This window comes from Lissotriton vulgaris, chromosome 12, assembly GCF_964263255.1.
Source record: "Lissotriton vulgaris chromosome 12, aLisVul1.2, whole genome shotgun sequence".
Lineage (NCBI taxonomy): Eukaryota > Metazoa > Chordata > Amphibia > Caudata > Salamandridae > Lissotriton > Lissotriton vulgaris.
In genome coordinates, this window is record NC_141700.1 from 340,361,624 (window position 1) to 340,384,172 (window position 22,549).

Consider the following 22,549-nt stretch of genomic DNA (forward strand, 5'->3'; position numbering starts at 1 on the left):
TACCATTCGGACTGGCATTGCTAAAGCACACGCTCTCAGGAAGAGAGCCTCACTATCCCCGTGTGAGTTCCACTGTAGGTGGGCAGGAGGGGGTTGTTGGAAGGGTTCTATCTGACGAAGAGCTAGTGAAAACGTACCTGTCTCTTGTGTTGCTTCCCCCACCTGCAGGGACTGCCAGAGACGCGTTCCTGAGGAGTATCAGGAAGGTGACGGCAGATGTTCCTTTTTTCCCTACAATCCTGGTTTTTTGTTCCCCAGCCCCTCCGGCCCTGCTCCGCTGGAAGGAGTCTACTTCTCCGGTGGGACAGTGTGGGGGGGGGGGCTTCGAGAACTAGTCATTGCTCCCGCTGGATCTCGCTCTCAAGGTTAGTGCACCCTTGGGGGACTACGACAGAGTGACAAGCCCACGATTGTTATCCAGCTTGAGCGATGGATGTGAGCGCTGTGCTTGCCTCTTTGGTAGAGACCATAACGGCGCTACAAACAGAGGTCGATGCGTTTCGGAGCGAAACACAGGAACTAAGAAATGAAATAGGCACGATGTGCAGAGAGGTCGCAGGGTTAAGCAGGACAGGCCCCTCACAGTCCGGGAGACAGTACATTAGGGACTGGATGTTGCCCCCTCCCCTGAGTAGGTCTGTAGCTCAGACAGGAAACGGCTCAGAAGGCAGAGAGACTCCCCTATTCAAGTGGTCCACTCTCCGCAGATACCCCTTGCGGCCCCCGAACGTTTTTATGGGGACCCTAAGAAGTTTGGTATTTTCCTGAACCAGTGCAGACTACATTTTCTTTGTAAGCCTTCCCTCTTTCAGGACAACCAAACCAAAACGACCTTTGTCATGTCATACCTGGGCGGAAACGCCGCTAGCTGGTCCCATACCATTAATAGAGAGGGATGATCGTTTAATACACAATTTCGATGAGTCCTGCACGTAGATGCGCAAGCTGTTTGACAGGAAGACACATCTGCTGTCCTCCGATAAGGAGATGCTCACGCTGAAACAAGGCTCCCAGGATCTACTTGTTTACGTAACCACCTTCAACCGTCTCGTGGCAGAAACTGATTGGCCACCGAACAAAAGAACGTCATTGTTCTACCAAGGACTGCGGGGTGAGCTGAAGGACGTCCTAGCCCAGGTTGTCAATTTGCCTCAGACTTGTGAGGAATTGATCGACCTCACTATTCAACTGGATCATCGGATCCAGGAGAGGAAGACCGATAAAAGCAAAGGTGACAGCAAATTCTTTATCCCTCGGTCTAGGGCTGCTCCAGGAGAAGGAACTCCAGCTACAGATGCACCAGAACCCATGCAAATCGGAGGGACACAAGGTCCCTTGAGCACTGAAGAACGGGACAAAAGACGGAGGCTTCGTCTTTGTCTGTACTGTGGCAAAGCAGGTCACTTCATCAAAGACTGTAAGACACAGAATAAACCCCCGTTCAAGGCATCACCTCTTAAGACCCAAGCTATCGCTCAGAGGGTGTGGGAAAACGAGGAGAACCCAGAAAACGAGTAGCCCCGAACCTGTGTGAGACCCCAGGGTTGGAGCACAATACTAAGGAAGAGTCTTGTGTCATCGTCAACACAGTGCAGCGCACTATACCCCACATTAACATGTGCGTTTCCTTGTGGTTGGAGGACGGGGTAGTCAAGCTAGTACCGGCCTTAGTGAACTCCATTGCCACAGTAACTTCATCGATCGTACATACACGGAAGACTTGGGCGTGCCTCTACAAAAGAAAGACCATCCTGAACCTGTAAAGGCAGTGGACGGGACTGCCCTGCCGTCCGGACCTGTACGCTACCATACAAAGCCCCTCATTATGCAGTTTGGAGCTGACCACTTTGAAACCATACAATTTGATCTGATTGATGCACCGCACTTTCGGTTGATCCATGGTTGACGTTTCACGATCCAACGGTAGGATGGGCCAGCTGATCGGTGGTGATGGATTTGCAGTTCTGCAAGGATCACTGCACCAAGCAACATGTACTTACTGGCAATCAAGAGGATACCCAAGCGGTGTTCCTTTCCGCTGGTTGTGTCGAACAGAAGGTAGGCTGCGTATCACCAATCCCTCCTGAGTACCTGTCTTATGCCTCTGTTTTTAACAAAACCGAAGCAAGCCGCCTCCCGCCTCACAGAGACTACGACTGCCGAATAGAGCTGGTCCCAGGCACGACAATCCTGTGCAGTCGAGTCTACTCGCTTACTGAACCTGAGACTCTCCACCTCAGGGAGTACCTCAACGTTTACTTGGCCAATGGTTTCATTCGTCATTCCTCATCCTCTGCCTCTTCCCCTCTTTTCTTTACCCCTAAGAAGGAAGGTGGCTTAAGTACGCTGATCGACTATAGAGCCATAAACCGAGTCACAGTAAAGAACAGATACCCCCTTCCATTGATCCCGGTGTTGCTGGACCATCTGAAGGGAGCCAAGATCTTCACCAAGCTAGACCTACGGGGAGCCTACCACCTGGTGAGGATGAGGAAGGGGGATGAATGGAAGACAGCCTTCCGGACTAAGTTTGGGCTTTATGAGTACTGTGTTATGCTGTTTGGGCTCTGTAATGCCCCGGCGGCATTCCAGTACTTTATGGATGAGGTGTTAAGGGGTCTCTTGGACGTGTCATGTATGGTCTACATAGACAACAAACTGATTTATTCCGCCACAATGACTGAACACGTTCGTCATGTGCCCAGGTTTTGGAGAGACTCCAACAGCACGCCCTGTTCGCTAAGTTGGAGAAGAGTCTTTTCTACGTCCCTGAGGTTGAGTTCCTGGGCTATGTCATGAACGCCAAAGGGATATGTATGGATACCCGGAAGGTGGAAGCCATAACTCAGTGGAAATCCCCTAAGAACCATAAGGAACTGCAGAGCTTCATAGGCTTTGCCAATTTCTACCGGCGTTTCATTAAGGACTTTTCACTGGTTCTGCAGCCACTGTCTTTCCTCCTCAAGAAAGGAGTTAAGTTTGTTTGGTCTGAGCAAGCCGAATAAGCCTTTCAGGTTCTGAAGAACCGATTCACAGAGGCTCCCATCCTGAGGCATCCAGATGTACAACAGCCTTTTATTCTCGAAACCGACACCTCTTACTATGCCTTGGGTGGAATTCTTTCACAAAGACACCCTGAAACAGGACAGCTCCACCCTGTGGCTTATTTCTCCAGGAAGTTGACGCCATGCGAAGTCAACTATAGCATATCAGATAAGGAACTGCTTGCTGTGAAGAGGGCCTGCGAAGAATGGAGACACCACCTCATGGGGGTTCGCCATACTGTAGAAATATTTACGGACCACAGAAACCTGCTGTTCCTGAAGACGGCCAGGGCTTTGACCCCCAGACAGTTGCGGTGGTCCCTCTTTTTCGCAGATTACGATTTTGTGATAAAATACCGGCCTGGAAACAAACATGGCAAGGCGGACGCCTTGTCCCGGCCTAACGACATCGTAAGAACGGAGGAAGCCACGATCACCCCCCACCCTGTGTTCACGAGGGCCGTATACCCTGCTCAAGATATCGCTCTGGTGACAGACTCCAACTTCCTGAGTGACCTTAGGAAAGAAGTGATGGGGATGGATGCGCGGCCCTGGGTACGGGAGAACCCTGACAACAGGCGCCAAGAGACAGCCTTTCTTTTTCACCAACAGGCACTCTTCCTGCCGTCTGCTGCCTTGCAAGAAAGGGCTCTGAGGTGGGCTCATGATTCCTCTCTGGGGGGTCACATGGGGATACACAAGACCATAACCCTGCTTGAAAGACACTTCTGTTGGCCCCAGCTGAAGGAACACGTCCGTCTCTACATCTCTGGATGTGCTGTATGCGCTCAAAGCGAGACCCGACACACCAAACCAGTGGGACTGCTACGGCCCATTCCTGCACCGGACACCCCTTGGCACACGGTCTCCATGGACTTCATCGTTGAGATGCTTTCCAGTAACGGACACACTGTCATTTTGGTCCTGGTCGATCACTTAACCAAAATAGAACACTTTGTGCCCTTGAAAACCATCCCTTCATACGCTGCACTATCTCTCGTCTTTTTGCAATATGTGGTGAGGGCACATGGGATACCGGCTGTTCTCATCACGTACCGCAGTTCTCAGTTCATTCATGATTTTGGAAGGAGTTGTGTTCTGTCATGAAAATAGATGCTCGTCTATCGTCCAGTTAACACCCACAAACGGATGGCAAGACAGAAAGACTCAACCAGACCCTGGAGCAATATCTGCGGTGCTTCACCCTGCACCACGAAAACGAGTGGAGTGCCTTTCTGTGGCCTGCGGAGTTCGCCTACAATAACAGCGTGCATACTACTTAGGCTGCTCCCCCTTTTTCTGCGTGTATGGGTATAACCCGAATATGCTGTCCTTCAGTTGGCCTGTAACCTCCAAGCATCCATCCATACAAGCACAAAATGCGCATCTTCGTGCGGTTCTTGAAGACGCTGAGTCATCTGTTGAAGGCTCAAGAGAACAGTAAGAGGTATGCAGACAAAAAAACGCTCCCCCGAACCACCCTACCAGATAGGGGATAAGGTGTGGTTGTCTACGGCTCACCTACACCTGAAAGGCTCCAACCGTATGCAACCAAAGTTTGTAGGGCCCTATGCCATCACAAAGATCGTCAATCCTGTGGCAGTAAAACTACAACTACCCCTTACATGGAGAATACACCCTGTGTTCCAAGTCTCCCTGTTGCTTCTCTGTTTACCTCACTCTAGACTGCAGGCTAGGCCAGGCCCGGTAGAGCTAGAGGGGGAGGAGGAGTACGAGGTACAGGCTATCCTGGACTCCAAAAGAAGCAGGGGATGGGTGTTTTACCTCATACACTGGAAAGGCTATGGCTCCGAAGAACGCACTTGGGAACCCCTGGCTAACCTCCATTGCCCCAGACTGTTGCGCCTGTTCCATGCTCGCAAACCAGCCAAGCCTGGCAGTCTGCCGGATCGGCCGTTGCGGAGGGGTACTGTCATGGTCCGACGTGTCCAGTAGGGCTGAGAGGACTACGTCTCCCAGCAAACACCTGGATGAGCACCGGTTGTTGCCTGGATAACGGGTTGTTATATAATGCCAGCCACCAGGGGGAGCTGGTGCTTGTCACTGATTCCGTCAGTTGGAGCTGGAGATGGCTCTTCATGCATCTTGCCTCAGACTTCCCAACTTGGCTGCTTTCGCCGGACGCCACTCGAAGAATCTTTGCCTGCGCGCCCTCCTGTGCCTGCCAGCACCATCTTTCCTGCGTAGGTGTAGCGGTGCTACTACCTACCCCTCGAGACTGCGGCAGGTACCCAGAACGCTGAAGGAAGCGCCTCGAGGTGCCGCTGCACGCGCCAGATAGGCGCACCTGTGTTGCCGCTTACTTTCATTGATTTTGTCTTTTCTTTGTTGGAGAGGAAGGGGATACCTGCCTTCAAAATTAATAACGCGGTAGGAACCGGGGGAAGCTCACGGATGCCTAGCTCCCGAGGTCCCACTGTTTTACAGCACCCAACCCCTTCGAGGGTGTTTGTTTATGGTTTATTTGACTTCCACGCTCACTGCCGTCCAAGGGCTAGTTAACAGTAGGAACCGGGGTGGCTCACGGATTCCCAGCTCCCCGAGGTCCTGTTGTCCCTACGCCCTCACTCTACACCATTACCATTCGGATTGGCATTGTTACAGCACACGCACTCAGGAAGAGAGCCTCACTATCCCCATGTGAGTTCCACTGTAGGTGGGAAGGAGGGGGTTGTTGGAAGGGTTCTATCTGACGAAGAGCTAGTGAAAACTTACCTGTCTCTTGTGTTGCTTCCCCCCACCTGCAGGGACAGCCAGAGACGCGTCCCTGAGGAGTATCAGGAAGGTGACGGCAGATGCCCTTTTTTCCCTGGAATCCCGGTTTTGTGTTCCCCAGCCCCTCCTGCCCTGCTCCGCTGGAAGGACTCTACTTCTCCTTCGGTGGGACAGTGTGGGGGGGGGCTTCGAGAACTAGTCATCGCTCCCACTGGATCTCGCTCTCAAGGTTAGTGCACTCTTGGGGGACTACGACAATCAATAAAACAAAGCATCCTGAAAAACGTGTGATTGTGCCTAAGGTGAACTGTTAGTTGTGCTTCTGCACCACAGAGAGCCATAAATCAGCATAGGAGATTAGTATTGCTTGCATGGTATCCAACACTAGAGCACTCTATTTCAAAATGGTGCCTCTAGGTGCAAACAAAATGAGGAGTAAAAATAGCAAGTGTTGAGCAAACTACTAAAACCACAGCATTTTTAAAAATCACAACCAAATTTACATTACTTAGTCTTCCAGCAATTTAGCCATTCATTTTCCTCCCAGCACTTCAACAGTGCATAGCAGTCAAATAAAAAAGCCTAAAAAACGTTCCTATAATGGAATCAGGTCTAACGTAACTTGCTTTCCTGCATGTAAGCACTATAGATTGCAATAAAAAGGTGAAGAGGTTTGGATTGTTCACCTGGTATCCAACGATAGAGTGATCAATTTCAAAGTGAAGTGTCTCAGTGGACCCAAATTGATGAGTAAAAATAACGGCAGTTGAGAAACCTAGTAAAACCACAGCATGGGTCCATATTTGTATGGTGCAAGTATAAAAGTAATGGGTAGGCCTTACTTTTGACAAGAGTTTGCAGTGTACCATCATCTCACTGATATATGAAACAGAATTAAGAGTTTTCCAAGCGGGTGTATCATTTTCAATAGAACATTGGTGGGTTTAATAGTCACCCTATTAAATTGCCATTTGCTGCAAATTGATTTCCTCAATGATATATGGGAGGACAAAGAAAAATTAGGTGCCTCATTTCGATTTTAGTGGGACTGACAACGACGGCATGTCAGTGTTGGTCCAACTGACATCTATATCTGCGGTCAGACTGCCTCATTACAATGCAGTTGGTTGGGCCGTGTTGCACCAGGGACCGACCAGCAGCTTACGACAGGCTCCAGGACCCCGTTGTGTGGTCGGTGGGACCTCAGTCCCCACAATGGAGATGGTGCCTCATCAGGCACCGCCAAGGGAATTACGATCCACCTTTCTGCCAACCATTTCATGTTGGTTCTTCTGATGTTAAAAGGCTGGCAGAGATGCTGTTTTGGGGCCCCTAGCAGGGCCCATGCCCCCGTGGCCCTCTGCTATGGTCCCTGAGGGGGCACCTGTTATGCCCCCAAAACATCCCTCCATCCTGTGGCAGGAACAGCATGGTGCCTGCCACAGGGTGCAGGGATGTTTAAAAACATGCCTTTTGGCATTGGGGCTTGTGTTGCGGCCCTTTTACGGGCAGCAGCACAGACCTCAGGGCAAAGAGGCATGTTTCTGATCGCATCCACAGTAGTTGGATCCTAATTTGGTGTTCAGGACTTCTGACTACCTCTTCGCCAGTCCCTTTACCGCAGCGATGATGGGCAGACCCTTATCCGACCGGCATCGCAATCGGGGCCTTAGCCTTAATAAACTTGATGGAGCTATGTAGAAGAAAGTACTAAGCTGTTGGAGATACTATTTCCAAAAAGGCCATCTGATTGTAGGGTAACATTAGAGCTGCAAACACAATGGGGTGCAATTCATTCAGGTAAGTTAGTATTAGCTCAAGATTTTTCCTTGTGCACAGTAGCATAGCAAGGATACCATGGACCCTGGTGCAAGCAAGGAAAATAGCTTCTTTGACTGCTGTTGGGATAGTAGGATGCAGCATTATCAGGGTTTATTGGGTCCCTCATTTCACTGGACCTGGGTGCCCCATCACCTGTTGCACCAATGGTAGCTACACATATCCGTGGGCAGACAGTAAAGTTATATCCCACCTGACTTTCAGAAAAAAACTAGCAACTAGATATTTTATTACAGTGGCAGTTTTTTAGCCCTATTAGAACACTGGAATGCTAGGAGCCCCACTGAAGAAAAAGAAGTGGGTCAGGTCTAAACATGGCTAGTATAAGTCTTCTGCTCCGATCATTCCAATGGTTTGCTTAATTTTTTCACTTTTTAATTCAGTACATTGCAAGGTCAGTGAACGAAATGTTCAAATGGCCTTATAGCCCTTGTGTCTCAAGCTATACCAGTTCCTAAAAACCTTCTCCCTTCGCTTATGCCTTTTCCTGCCACTTGATCCTTTAACTTAGTACCTGTCCTTTAACAACTAGTATAGCCCTCACCAGCAGGCTCTCAGGCTATATTGCCTCCATGGTATACTAGTAGGAACTCAAAGCTGCATGTTATCAGCAATGTAAAGCATGCCCTTGGCATACTCAATGTATTGCAAACCTGTCACACTTCACAATTTTACCTGCTTACCCTGTGCATCATTTGAGCAAGAGAGATATATCAAAGATAAGTCACCAATTAAGTTGCCAGTTAAGGTTTTGCAACTACACCTCCTGAAGAGTTCTGGTTATGTTCCTTTGTGAGGACTTGCACATAAATTGAAAGGGGCATTACACAATGTAAACTGAGGTCTTGTGAAGAGCAACATAAAAAACATCAAAACATATCATATTTTCCTACCCTAAAAAGTTTGATGATATGAAGATCCTATTCCATTTTGCCAGCAACATTATTAATCATGGTTGTTTCAATAACACATTGAACAATTCAATTAATTTCGAAGTTGCCAAAGAATGAAAACAACTAATTATATAGATCAGTGTTAGTAAAATTAAGTACTGAGAGATGACTGGGAAAGGTGATACTTATGTTTTTTGACATTTTAGTAATGCTGCAGTTTTATAATTACATTTGCAAAGTAGCTAATATGCTGAATAATATAGCTGCACAGAAATATTGTAGAGAGTAAAATATTTGTATTATTTTGTATGGTTATATGTTATCCAAAAGGTTTATAAATACATAAATAGGACAGAGTTGCCCGTGAATAGGGATATTAAGAGTTATAGTGAACATGCACTGGTTATGTCCTCACATATTACATAACTCATGACATATTCTATGAAATCATTGATAGCATCACTGACGACTTCTGAAATTACATAATTGATGGCAATTCTGGCGCAGGAGCAAGTTATGGTTACTTGAAATAATTATAACTGGTGAATATCAGTGGTTTGTAATATAATGCCACTTTAACCTTTGTTTTTCCGGTGCTTTAGTATTCTTTTCAACAGAGTATTTTAAGCCTTGCTATTAGAGAAGATATCTCATTAGCAAGAAAAAATGTGCAATGCTATGGCAACATCGGATCAATTATATGACCTATTTAAAACTTCTCTGCTTTACCCCTCCACAGATTTGGGCCTTGCCCCTGTTTTACTACCTGATTTCAGAATATTTTACCCAAAATTAGGGGATCGTAATTTGCGCCTCTATTTTAGACCACACACACCATGAGATATCCTGCTCCTGTCTGAAAGTCACCTGCTACCAATCACAGCATCTTGGGTATCTCCTGGCTAGACTTTAATGACACATGGAGAAGGCTCCCCTAGTCATTCTTTGTCAATCCACACTTACTCGATACACATACCCAACCTCTCCACCCCTTGTTTGTGCTCTTTTTTTCTCTTTTCTTTTTATTTTCTGGATTGTTCCTGGATCCCTGTCTGCCACCAATGTTAACTTGTGTTTAAATATGCTATAAAGTATCCTCTGTTGTGCATAATAGCCTGAAGAGCTTGTTATCCTCCTAATCTTTAGCTAAAGCACTGTCATTAAGAAAATGTTAAAGTGAAACTGTTGATATGCATCACTTTATATTTTCAGTTTCTGTTTTCAAAAATCAATACAAAAATGATGTAAATATAAATAAATGAATAAATAATATAAAGTATGAAACCAATCAGGAATCAGTAAATTAAAAAATAATAAAAATTGCAAACAATGTAAATAGATACATTACAAATTGTTGTCACATGGACCAAAATATGTACAATAAATATAAATTATTAAAGCACTTAATTCATATTGAAACTATTAAATAATTAAATGCTATTATTATTATTGTAATAAACCAATAACACATATTAAATAAAATAAATAAAAATATGTTTTAAAATGTACCCACCTACAACACAACAAAAATGTAATTAAAATAATGAGTACAATGTAAGCAACTTCAAAATGTGCAATATATAGAAAATTATAAAATATAAACAATATTCAAAACTGTTTCTTAAATTATTAAATTAAATATATACTTACTTTAAAAGAATAAATCAAGTAAACAGATTCTTAACCAACTAAAGCAGTGACTATATTCATACATCTAAAACACTTTTCACCCTACTCCCTTAAAAATCCAACAACCCACCAAAAAATTCAAAATATTGCAAGAAAGATAAATAATTCATAATACATATTGTAATAATTACAACACAAATAATATTGCACTTATTTACTAATGTCTCTTAACTTAAAATATTCTTAAGAAAAGTTTAAAAGTGTTCCTAACTTAAGAATGAAACTGCAATTTACAAAAATAGTTAAGTCATTGAGAGTTAGCCAAAAGTTTTCTTAAAATTACCCTGCCATTCAGAGAAGAAAATGTACAGTTTTCATTAATGGGCCTGAAAGGCAAGTGGCGTAATCTACACCACTGGTTTAACATATGGCAGTTGATTAAATATTTTCTTTACACATTTTGAAAAAAATCTAAAATACTTTTTTTCTTGCAAGTACAAATTATTTTCCTTGGCAATACTCTTTTTACTCCAAATACCCTGCGAAATTTTGGGAGCTTGGAATTCTTTTACACGTGGTATAAAAATTACACAATTTTCTTTTTTCAATTGACTTAGGGCTGACATGTACAAGTATAAATAGATTTAAACATTTCTGTGAACTTAATTAAATTTAAGAGTGTGTGAGTGTTGCAAAAAGTCTGAAACAGTAAAATATGTACACCCTAGTTTACATTACGTCACCCAGTATTGCTCATGAATATTGGATAAACCTTATTATGTCTCATTTATTATCAGCGCCAAGTTATCAAAAATGTTTTTTTCCATAACTTATACACTCATGATTATCCTACTAGGCATATCTTGCTATCTCATGGACAACTTACTCATTTGTATATATATTTATGACAAATACATATGTTTTTCGTATATCATTTCAATAAAATCAAATAAAAAATGATAGAAATTGTATTTTAGATAAACGATTTCCAGTGTGGATTATATCATCCACACTACCTCTTTATTACATATTGTCTGTGATTTGAAATTTTAAATTCAAGCTGTGATATGGTAACTATGTTATAAAACAATTTTGAACTAAACAATTAACTCACAAAGGTATTACAACTACATCATGTATGCTATTAAAATATGTTTTCACAATATTAATTATATTTTTAATTAAATTAAATTTTGTTAAGGTTAATTAAGTTATACAATAATGCTTTCATTCTATATAGCCATAATATGTACAAATAGATTAAATGAATTATTCCTCACAATTAAAAAATGAAGTTAAAAAGGTATTCAATATTATAAATTATATTATCTATCAAATAAATAATGTGCATAATAGTATTCTGGTAAACCAATTAAAAATTAAAAATGTATAAAAAAAGGATAAACACCCAACTACCTGCCAATAAAGATAAAAAAAGAGAAAACAATGATATGACCAAAGGAAATAAAAATTGTTACAAAATTATTACAAATAATTGGCAATAAAGTAATATTTTAAAACACACAAACTAATAAAACATTGCAAAATAATTACTACAATTGATCTTATATACAACAACGTTAGGCATAATAGTGACAATTTAATATGATTCTTACTCGCTTGTTTCCCTATTGTAATGGGCTGTACACCAAAGCAGCATATGCTGTAAAAGTGTATCAGCCTGAGATTGGGATACAAATGTATATAGGAGGCCTGGAGCACACACCCTAGCCTCCATAAAGGTATAATATTGTGTGCACCAGTGGGGGCAAGAGGGACAGCTTGGGATCCTGGCCCAGAGTGCACGTATGATCTTCAGGCATCCTATATATTTTTATTGGTATTTTAATTTTTAAATAATATATGTATACTTCTGATATACTCCTGTCAAACAAGATCCAGGTCGATATGTTTTGCACCAGCTCAGACTCACAATGTTAAGCAGGAAAAAAGCTCTGTGAGTGCTGAGGCTGAATGAGAATGAGTATTCAAAAGGTGTGCAACTGAGAGGTATGTGATGAGAAACTGTTAGCCTTTAACAAGACCAATTAAAAGACAATTAGGGGATGGTCAGTGTTAGTGCAAGCTATGAGAAAGTCCACTGCTATAAACCAGCAATACAGTTCGGAGACTGCCCCTTAAAGAATGATTTGTGAATCCAAAGTCAGTAATTAAGGCATATCTCTCTACAATGTGAACTTGTGATTAAAAGTAAACAATTTTATGGAAATTTCAATTACATTTCAGTGAGGTGAATGCTTTAATTGGGTCTAATGTTTTTCAATAGGACTCTGACGTTCCCTTAGCCTTTTGTGAGCTCATGTTATTCCTGCCCAATATACGTGATCCCAGTTTATTGTTTCAGAACGGTGTCCTGATCAGAGAGAGCATTTGTAGTTCAACATATAAAGGCTGCCTCCTTTTTATGTGCTACGTCCAAGGGCCTTGCAAACAACCAAAACATCTGTGATGAATTCACAGCTTCCGTCTGACTTCAAGTCAAGTCAAGTCAAGTAGTTTTGTTTTGTGCAGTTATAGTAGCATAAATAATTTGTCAGTTTTATCAGCTTTCAATAAATGTTCAAAAATATCCTCAGACCCCTTGCACGTTTACAAATGTTTTTTTCTGGCTAGGTTCCTATTGTCTGCATTTCTGGCATTTTGCTACTGCACAATGTCAGATACTTTACTGTTCCTCAGTTCAATTTTGGATCACTGGGTGCAAAACATGCCAGCAGAGCTTGCCACCCGGTGCAAATTCCTCGTTGATTGAAGAGTTGTTTCAGAAATTTCCTTTGTGCTATTATGAGTTCTTTACAGGAGCACAGTAGATGCAGCATGTCTTGCCGAGCTGATCCACATAGGTAGCACACAGAGCCTACGTTGTCATGGAGCCAGGGGGGGAGATGTTGGGCGCAGGGGAGCAGTCCAAATGTATATTTCATAAACGCAATTTTTATGTTTTTGTCATATCAGAAGTTGAAGTAGGCTTGAGCGCCCGGCTTGGCATTTGTATTCAGGGTCATCTAACCGTGGGCTTTCTTTGAGAGTGCGTCCTTGTCCTCCAGCCGTGAGAGGAGTTTCACTGCCTTCCACACTAATATTTTAACAGTTGGGGTGGTTGTCAGTGTTTCTCAAAGTTGGTTTAGCCCCAATTTAGGTAGACTGCTATGTAGACATTCCGCAGCTGGTAGTGTGGGGTGCGATTGTAACTCCTTCGACAGCTGTTCCTTTAGCGTACCCCGTTCGACTTTTCGCACTTTGACCTATGCAATGATAAAGGCCACTTGTCTAGCAAATGATTGTTTCAAGACGCCAAATTCAAGTCTGATTTGCGCAAGTGAAGTGTATTTTGGCTGCCCAGAAATTACCCTATATGCTGTTGTTACTCTGGCGTCTAGTGTGTTTGCTTCCCTGCCTTTCTGTGCCTCACTGCCGTTGGTGATTGTTGGCAGGAGTTTTGCCCGTACCACCTCAACGAGAGGCAGGATCGAAGGGCCAGTTATTTTATAGTTTAATGTTTATAGGGAGTTTGCTAATACTAGGCCTTTATGCCTTATGCTGTTCTTTTGTGCCACAAAGCGGCCCACTATGTCCAACTTCACACCAAGATATTTGTATTCAGTTATATCCTCTATTGTGGTCTCTCCCCAGAACCAGACAGTGGTTTGTCACCTTTTCTTCCCCACTGTAATTGTCCTTGTTAAATCCAAGTTGATCGTTAGATCGTTTGTTTGGGAGAAATCCTGCGTAGTATTTAAAAGATGTTGTAGCCCGACTTTTGTTTTACTATTCAGGACTATGTCATCCACGTAAAGGAGACAGGGTAGTGAGATGTCTCCTAATTTTAGGGCATGTGAATTACAGCTGGTTAGCAGCGGGACAAGATCAGCAATATACAGATTAAAAAGAGTTGTTGCTAAGACACAGCCCTGTTTCTACCCTTTTTCCGTGGGTATACACCTGGACAGATGAGTACCATTTCCCAGCTTCACCTGTAGCCACGTATTCGTATGCAGGTTTATTGTTAATTTGAGTAAGGGCTGGGGCAGCCCCCAGCTGTGCAGTTTGGACCAGAGTCTGATGTGGTTGACGTGATCAAAAGCAGCTTTATAATCAATTAAGCACAGATGTAGGGATGTCGTGTGGCCTCAACCTTGTCCATTAGCATAGCCATGTTTAATACGTTGGTCATTGTCCCGACTGATTTTGGGAAGCGGTCTGGTGTAGGGGAATTGCAGATTTTTCTTTGACCCATGCCTAGAGATCCCCCATTAAAAAGCCGGCAAAGAATTTAGCTTCATTATCTAACAGTGCCACTAATCGGTAGTTATGTGGTTCCGACATATCGCCAGATTTATGAATTAGGGAAATGATTTGCCCTCTCCAGGAGCTAGGCAAAATGTTTAACGATCTAATTTCTCTGAAGAGTGGGTCTAGTGCTTCTGCCCAGAAGATTGCCTCCTGTTTGTATAGTGCTGGTGGTATTCCATTTGGGCCTGGAGCGCCTTCTCGTCTCCCATTTCCTATCTGCTGTTTGATGGCTCCAATATAGTTAGTTCGAGAGTCCTCAGTTGGTAAGACTGACCTTGATTTCCTAGAGTCGGCAAGGTCGTTTTCAGGCCAGCACTTAGGTGTTGTTTGGCAATCTGCTTCATTTTGGCATGCTCGACCCTGCTCTCTGTGATCGGTACCTTGGTGGAAGTGGGAGCTGAGGTAATTTACCCAGACTTCCTCTGAGATGTTCGAGCAGATACAGTCATGATTATTATAAATACATCAGTTTATACTGCTCCAAAGTCTGGTGCTGTTATTGCATTTAACATTGCCATGTAGTTTGGCCCAGAGATCTTCCTCCCTGGCTCTGTTCGCGTCACTTTTTAGTTTTTTTAGATCTGCCCTTTGTTTCTGTAATGCTTGTAATTGTATTTTTATTGCAGGGCCTATGCCGAAGGTGTCTCAGTAGTTGGTAGATTCTTTTTTTTTACAAGCTTGATTTCTTTCTTTGGAGTATATGATATGGGCTTCATGCCTCTCAATCTTTGCTGGTTCGGTGGTATGATCTTAGTCGCGTATGATTCCATCACTGATATGAAGTTTTTCCATTTCTCTACTTTGCCAATTCCGACCCTCGCAGTGAAATGTTGTTTTGCGATTTCCAGCAAGTCACTTCCTCCGGTTATTTTGAATTTGATTTGTCTTAAGTTAATGGTGGCAGTCAGTCCTTGGGGCTCCCGACATCGTTTGAATGTTGGAGTGACTGTTCTCAGTTCTATTTCTCGAGGCCGATGATCGCTGTCACCATTATTGCCCAACCTAAAAGATGCGATTTGTTGGAAAAATGCCTAGGGAGTCAAAAGTTTAGTCCTAAATTGAGCTTGTTTTTGTGGAGCTGTATGTTATTACAGGAGGGTTGTCATCAGGCAATCTGCCATTTAGAGCCCTCAGGTTCAGATGTTCCAAGTCCTCCAAGGTTGTTTGTCCTAAATTGGTTTGTTTGCATGCTTATGGTTTTCCTTGCCGCAGAATGTTCCAGCTTCCGTCCGACTTGCAAACGTCTCTCCAACCAAATACGAGCCCTGCCCCAAAACAGGACTGAAGAGCCCACCCAAATTAACGCATTGAACCTCAGCACACAAAGTGGGGTAATAGGGGCACTGGGGCCTCAAGATGTCTCATGGCCTCTGAAAACCATGATCCTGTGGGCAACACTTAATGAAAGTAAAACATACAATAACTTGGAAAGCATTGAATGAGGCTATGCTTTTTTAACTCTGCTTGTGTTCAAAGGCAGATATATTATAAACCGCCAACCACAGTGAGATATTTCTCATGCCGGTGGGTGCTCAGTGCCCTGGAATTCTTGGGTAGATGGGAAAGGCCTTAAGTGAATCGGAGTATGCTGATAACTCCCTAGTCACTGCATAGATTTTGTTAAAGTTAGCAGCTTTCAACTCCGCAGAGCCTCGCCTATTTATCAAACCAGTATACATTCAGAACAGAAAGGATGACTAAGCAGCCTTGGTGTCTGGTTGGGAACAACAAGGGGTATAATTGGGTCAGGGGCACAAGACATTGCACATTAATGTCCATGTATTGGTCCTTCCCCTCTCCTGACACAGTATAGATGATGGTACAATTCTGCTCAGCTCTTTGGTGTTTGTAGGGCATTGCATACCTTTTGTGCTTCCAACGAGGTCCTCAGGCAGTTGTTCTGCACATTGTAGAGAGGCCACCAACAGACAAGAATACCTCTGCTCTAGGCAGTCTGACATCATTCCTTGCAGAAGTCTGGAACTGTACTCCTATGCAGCATATGGGTAGCCCCTTGTATGGTTTGATGCAGGCTTCACAGCGGCCCCCATTGCTCATAAGTCATTGACCAAAAAGTGTATGCACTTCCAGCCACTACAATTTCTTTCATGTGTCAGTGCTCTGCGGGAGGGTTTATTCCACAGTGCCTACTCCTCTAGGTATCAGCCCACCAGGCCTACCCATAGTACCCACTCCTCCAAAGGTCAACCCTGTATGACTATCCCTGAACTTTCCCTGAACAGGTTAAATCCCCAATTATTCTGCAACAGAAGTTTGGAAATTGGCACCACCATTTTTGCGAAGAGTCCAGAAAACGTCCAGATATATAAGACAAGTGTTGTCACATCCATTATTCTTCCTAGCTACCTGAACTACACAGAGAGGGATTCATTTTCCTTTAAAGGGGTTTCATGCAAGAGGTCTGCATCGTTCTCTCTTCGTTCTCTCTGTGTAGAGGTTTAAAACGGACGTGCTATTGATGGGTATACAACCCAAAGTAATTCTTTCACTTCAACCCTCCACTCAGTTCTATACTAAAAGTCGGCGTTCGCTCAGGTCAACCCACCTGCTGTTCTTCAACAATTGAGCTTACCAGGAGATCACAATAAAATTGAATTTCCCCCAAAATTGTCAGAGCACTTCTGTTCTGTTTTGCACTTTCCTTTAGAGCCACAATCCTCCCTCTCACTCCTTCAAATGGGACTGCTGAGTCAAGGTGGAAACAGCAATGTAACCTTTTTTCCCTTTGTCTCAGGATGGGCAAATCTTATGTTTCATCATGTGGACGCCTTAACAGCATGTGGCACTCGCCGCACCCTTTACCTTCATCCAGCAGGCAAAACCTAATCTACCAGGGATTGTGAACCTATTGTATAGAGAGAGCATTTAAAGTGCCTGCAAAGAGACAGAGTTACCACCTGTCAAACAGGCCATCATAGTCATAATGTAATTCCGATCTATAAAACATACTGGGGATGGAACACTTTATCAAAAGGATTTTTGATCCCTTTTTAACTCAAAGGAATTATGAGGACTCATGGCCACTCTGTATCTGGCCCACACAATTAGGAAAGGCTCACGTCTGCCTAGTTTTGTGCAGATGACAGACCGAGTCATTGGAAAGCTTCCCCCTCTTAGCCTTCACATTTCAAAGTATGTCACATGTGTAAACTGCAGCCAACGTACTCCAGCTGTCCAGAAACAACTGGCCTTGACCTACGCTCTGTTAAAAAATATACCAACACAAACTCCTACTTCCTAAATTAAATCAATAAAATCTAAAGCACCATGGCCACCACAATCACACACTATCAAAACATACATGGCTATATGTCTCACCATAGCAGTCTCTCAATCCCTCCAGCAGCATCAATAGCCCCACAAATGCTACAGCCTGCGACATCACCTTCCCTTTCTCAGATATTAAAACCCTATATCCACATACCTTTCTAACCATTCTCATAAACATACCTAGCATAACCTCCCCAACTTCCCTGCTTCATAAACTATTCTTCCTCAAGAAACCCTAACTTTACTCTAATGAATGAAATATCTATTGCACTATTAAATCCTTCTTTTTAAAGTACATTCCTTGGAGTTTGTCATCAAGTTCTATGACCACACTGATATCATGCAGAACTGAAACAACAACTATTCAAACAATAAATGATGCCATGAGAATTGTTCATAGCAGTGGCACCTGTCTCCTAGCTCGTCTTGGCCCTTGACACCATCCTTGTCAATCTATTTTAGAAACAATAAGCTCAAGATTAGGCATAGGTGATTATGGCCACATTTATCTCAGACAAAGGTCTACTTTTGCTAATGGACTGCTCCAAACAACAGTAATTTCCACCATATCTAGGAATGACATACATTTTGACATGGTTTTAAACCTATAGAAGGAGGCTAACACATTTCTACATCCCAGAAGCTGGCTAACTGCACAAATTATGCAGATTTTTGGGAACTTGGGAGGATTATTTTCAGAACTCAAGTCCATCCAATGGTGGTATTAGGACGGGCAGAGTTAGGGACTACAAGGAATGGGCGGTATGAGGGGCAGAGGACCGTTAAATGAGTGGCATGTTATGTATATGGGTCAAGTTGTTGAATAATGATGGGTGAAATCCACCATAGAGTTTTTTCCCTAATCAAATCCTGGCATGTTGGTTATTTTTAGGATGCTAAGGGCCTTTGTTAACCTTTTCCAGGCAGACAGTCTTCTGTGAGTTGTTCTGCTGTGTTTGCATGGATTTTCTCAAAAAGTGCTACTACTGACAACACAGGAGCCCTTTCATTAAAAAGTAATAATGGTGGGCTGTCCACCATGAACCAATGAATGACAGTCTTATAGAGCGTGAACGTTGTCCAAAGGCTGTGATAGCATGATCGTTTGGCTAGCATTGTTTTTTTTTTTTTACAAAAGACAATTCTACAAATCCCGGGTTTGTTTGTGAACAAAAAAAATGATAAAAAAATGACTCAGAGTTTTCTCCCAACACGTGGGTGGTTGTCTGGTCCATTATTGCCATGCTCTGCATGGAGTTCAGAGACAGGCGTAAGAATAGAATTTGGGGGCCTCCGCCACGTACATTGAGCTGGTGGTCCAGCCCCAGTGAGGGTGTTTACAATGCAGGCTGAGTTGTGACTCCAACATTGGGAACACAGCTTTCGCCCCCACCACCCTCTAAATTAGACAGATAACGGAGCAGTTGGTGGTTTAAGATTAAGCATGGGCGGAAAATCCGTTTCGCTCGCGGATTTTGCGGATTTTCGGTAAATTCGCAATCCGCGAGATTCGCGAATCTCCCGCAAAATCCGCAAATCCGCGAGCAGCGGATTTTGCTCGCACTGCTTGCACTGTTCGCGTGAGTTCGCGGCTTCCCAGTACAACTTCGCGCCCCGCGAATAAGTGCAAAATTGCAGAAATACGATCTTAGCAAAACTGAAACTACTTACCAGGTTCAAAAGTTCAGGCTCATCATTAGTAGCCATTTCCTGTAGTGCTTCCTGAGGGGCCCCTCCAGAGTTCAGTTGCCAGTTGCAACTATTATGTGACCCTGCTCTGAACCTCAGAATAGTTACACATATGCCACAAAGGTCCTGAATTACAGCTAAGGGAGACAAGCAGGAGCCAGGCTGGAAGTTCAAATCCATTAATCAGCCCCTAATTCATTATTGTCAGTTGGGGCAGGGCAGGTGTTGTAACTAATTTTGCAACAATGAAAGCACTTAGCAAGTGCGAAAGATCACTAATCAGGAAGCACTAAGGAAGCAGGTGCCAGCTAAAAAAATATTCTGTGACACATTAATCAGCCCCAAATTAATTCAGGTCACTTGAGGCAGGGAAGGTGTGCTTGCGTTGCCACAATAATGTACACTGACTGGACAACCAGAGGGTGCTGTGATGAAACAGAGGGTGGCATGGGTGGGCCAGAGGGTGGCATGAGTAGTCAGAGAGTGGCAGTGGTGACAGAGAGTGGCAGTGATGAAGAAGAGTGTCCCAAACAGGCTGGACACGTAGAAACAACAAGTTCGCGAAACTTGCGACCCGACAGGTAAGTTCGCAATTTGCAAAAGTGTACAAAACCCTCGCGAACTGGCAGAAACCCGCGCAAACACAAAAAAAAAATCTGCAAATTCGCGAGAATTCACGGATTTTGCGGATTGCGAGTTCGCAAATCCGCAAAATTCACGAACGCGAGATTCGCAAAATTCGCCCATGCTTATTTAAGATTCTGGTGGAAGCCCCACTGCCACTAACCTCTAAATGAACCCTTATGCTATTCATTTCATAGGCGTTCTTCTTTAATTTGAGACCCAATCTCTACCTGAAAGGCTGCTTGAATTCTGCCACACTATCACGTGGGAAGCAGCTCCGATTCCTTCATTCATTCACTATTTAATCATCCCCTGTAATAATGCACAAGCAACCATCTCAAAGGGATACTCCTTGAGTCTGTGCTAAGTGGAGCCTGTGTCTTGGAGCCCGTGTTTGGGAGCAATGAACTTCATCCACGACTCGCAGCACCCGCTACGCGGGTGCCGCTTCGCCCTTTTTCTGTGGGAGGAATAACTTACCGAGGCTGGAGGTGCCGCGGACGCTGTGAGGCAAGCTGACATCTTGATAGGTTACAGAGCGGCGTTGCAGGGACTCAATCACCCAGGAGTCCCTGCCTGACTGACCGGCAATACCTGGTCCGCTCTCCCTGTCTGCCCCGCCCACAGGACACTTGATGGACTAAAAACCCCTGCTTTCCTCTCCCCTGTGGGATACTCCTTGTGTCTGTGCTAAGTGGAGCCTGTGTCTTGGAGCCTGTGTTTGGGAGCATTGAACTTCATCCACGACTCGCAGCACCCGCTACGCGGGTGCGGCTTCGCCCTTTTTCAGTGGGAGAAATAACTTACCGAGGCTGGAGGTGCCGTAAACGCTATGAGGCAAGCTTACATCTCGACAGGTTACAGAGCGGCGTTGCAGGGACTCAATCACCCAGGAGTCCCTGCCTGACTGACAGGCAACACCTGGTCCGCTCTCCCTGTCTGCCCCGCCCACAGGCCGTTACACGTTCTATATAGTGGATCTTGCCTGCTGCTGCGCGGGAGCGCGTGGGAGTGTGCCGGGCTAAGCCTGGGCAAAGGGCAGGCCGTCTGTGGCTGTCCGGGGCTGAACGGGGCTGGGCTGGGTCACCCCCTAAGGTTTGGTCTCCACAGGGTTTTGGAACTTTTAGCACTATTGTCTGTCTGTTTTTTGTATTACCTGTAGTTGGACAGATTTCACCTACTAGTGGGTTTCCCTATGCCAATGACAACACGTTTCGGTAAAAGCATGAGGGGGGGGTGGCGTAAGTGGCACCATGGACCAATTTATTACTCGTGCAATTTCGGTCCTTGAGAAAGAGATTGCAATCACTGAACGTCGTCTTTCTCGTGAATCTCTTGCCCACAAACGCTCATCCCTGGGGCACCTGGCATTATTTCCCTCCCCAGTACATATCACCGTGCCTCTAGATACTGTCACCTCTGGTAATGACCGCCAAAGAGTAAATGCCATAAGGGCTAGCATAGATCGGCTCTCTATCATTGAGCCGTGTGGGCGTGCAGCTTCTGTGCCTTAATTGCTGTCCGCGGAGCCCCCGGTGTCTTCTGTTCCCCTGTGTATCCCAGTTCCACAAGAGGGTTCCCTTCTCCACTCAGTGGTAACATCCGCTCAAGTAGTTGGAGTAGCGCCCTTTAAAAGAAAACGTATTATAAGTCCTTGTAAGGGTAGCCAATTAAAACCCCCTAAGAAGTCGAGAAGATACTGCACCAGAGGGTGTAAGAAATCCAAGGGGCTGGGGGCGAGACAAATTCCGCAAGGCCTAAAAGGGTGTTCGGGAGGGCAGTCGTCTTGTACCTCATGTGAGCAGACGAATATCAATTCTCAATCTACTCCTATTGTAGGTACTTTTGCTTGAGGTTCCCTCCATTGCTAAGATTGAGCAATTAATGAAATCCCTGATTCTTCCTGTTCTGGAGAGAGTAAAGGGGCTGTCAGAGCGGCTGGATAGATTTGAGCAGGCCACTCTTGACAACTTTTTCTCCCTCAAATGCTTAATTAAACTCCATTCTAAAATTCGGGAGGATGGGTTTGTGGTGAATACTCTTCATCAGAAAACACCTACAGATGTTAATGCTCCTACTAACACAACAGGGGAGGCGCCCGGGGCTAGTGAGGTGAATGCATCTACCTCGTTCACAGTGGGTAGACATGGGGAGCACGTGAGGGCAGGGTCTGTTGACTTGGGTGCTTCTGCTCAACCTAAAGCCCCAATGAGCTGTAACAACACCTTAACGTTGGCCAAAGGGTCTACTGGTCCCGGCAATAGTTGTCCTGCTGTAAGCAAGAGTTCTAATAACAGTAAGGGAGGCAATGGGGTTAAAACTGGTAATTCAATTACCCCTTTTAAATCGCAGATAGTGGAAGAGAGGGAAGTTACTATCATTCCCCACGTTAACTTACTCCCCGACTGTCAGCCTTTTGTAGCCGTACTTACTGGTGTCCCCATGCTTCAGTTGGGTAAACACAAATCTTACAACGAACTTAAAAACAAA